The following is a 1,498-nucleotide window of genomic DNA, read 5'->3' as shown; positions in this document are numbered from 1 at the left end:
GCCAGCTTTTGTGGCTGCCAAGCCGAAACGCAGTATTCTACTCCCCCTGTTCGAGACAGCAGGCTCTGCCCATTGATCATGGGGCCAGATCTGTGTACTGAGCGTGTGTTGTCGTACCCTTGTGATGCATGTTAGTCCCCAGGCCTACTGCTTGAGCTGGGAAGAGGATTACACACACCCTGCTTATTAAATTTCACAGCCATAAATAAGTCTCCGCAGCTCAAAATCCATTCAAGACCTTCCACGTCGCTGGACCGTGCAAGTTGAAATTCGAGCAAGTTGAACTTTCAAGAGATAATGAGAACAGGCTGGTGGCCATTTGTAACCAGCTGAAACCCCCGCTGGAAATGAGAATTTTAATTATTATTATTATTATTTTTTTTATCTAGTTAGGGCTCTGAATAATTGCTGCTCATTTCACTTGTGGCCTGAGGGGGAAAAAAACCTCTCTTCTGCACTGCATCTTGAAGTGTGAAGTTGAAGTGTTTATTCTAAAAAGAAATATTGATGATCATGATTGTCCTAATAACTTAGACTAATAATAATATGTATAGATGTATATTAAATAAATAAATAAAAATAGCAACAAACAGGATAGTTTCTAATCTGTTGTAGCCTATTTGTAAAGTTTAGGTTCCAATAAAAGGTAATTTACCATAAACAGGTTTTTGCCAATTTAGCTACACCTTACTGTAAAATCATAGTAAATGATTTTAAATGTTTTATTTTCCATGTAGAAATTATTTCTGTTACTTATTGGAATTTATTTAATTGCTTTTAGCAAACATAATGTTTGTTTTATTTGGTTTTATGTTCAGTCATATAATATAAAAAAAATATATAAAAAAATAAAAATCTGTTAAAATAAGATCTTGAAACCATGTATGCTTTCAGAATGGATAATGATGCTAATACTAGTAAATTGACTGGTGCAAACCTTAGAAAAATCACTTTTCATTATTCATTTAAATACTATCCTCCCATAAATTTTGTGTCTGAAAGGGATACTCCTACAAATGCATATGCAATAAGATAAAAAATGTATAGATAAATAATCCCGCAAAAAAAATTTTTCAGCTTTTCAGAATGGCCTGTGACTTATTAAATAAGATTGTTGGATTCCACTAAACAATCATGACACCCTAACCTGCTCTTATTTTCTGCTTTTAAATCAGAATCAGAGGAAAATCCTATTCTGACTAAGAAGCTCAGCTCAATGGCAGATCCCTGCAATGCGGCTTTTAAATTCACCTGTCTAATAGTAGAGATAATTAGGTGACAGGAAAAGTCCAGGGATATACCGGCAATACTTATGCGCTAATGCAAGCAGACTTGCACTGAAAGTCAGGAAAATCAGTCGACCGACCTTTCTACGTTTAATTGTCTTCGGGAGCCTGATTCTATTAAGAGCGGTAAAAATGAGCTCAAATGCAAAGCAGGCTGACCTTCTCACCTATGCTAATGAGTTCCATCACTGACCAATCAAAAGGGTGAACTT

Source organism: Rutilus rutilus (genome assembly GCF_951802725.1).
Source record: "Rutilus rutilus genome assembly, chromosome: 21".
Lineage (NCBI taxonomy): Eukaryota > Metazoa > Chordata > Actinopteri > Cypriniformes > Leuciscidae > Rutilus > Rutilus rutilus.
This window is presented reverse-complemented; position numbering follows the sequence as displayed.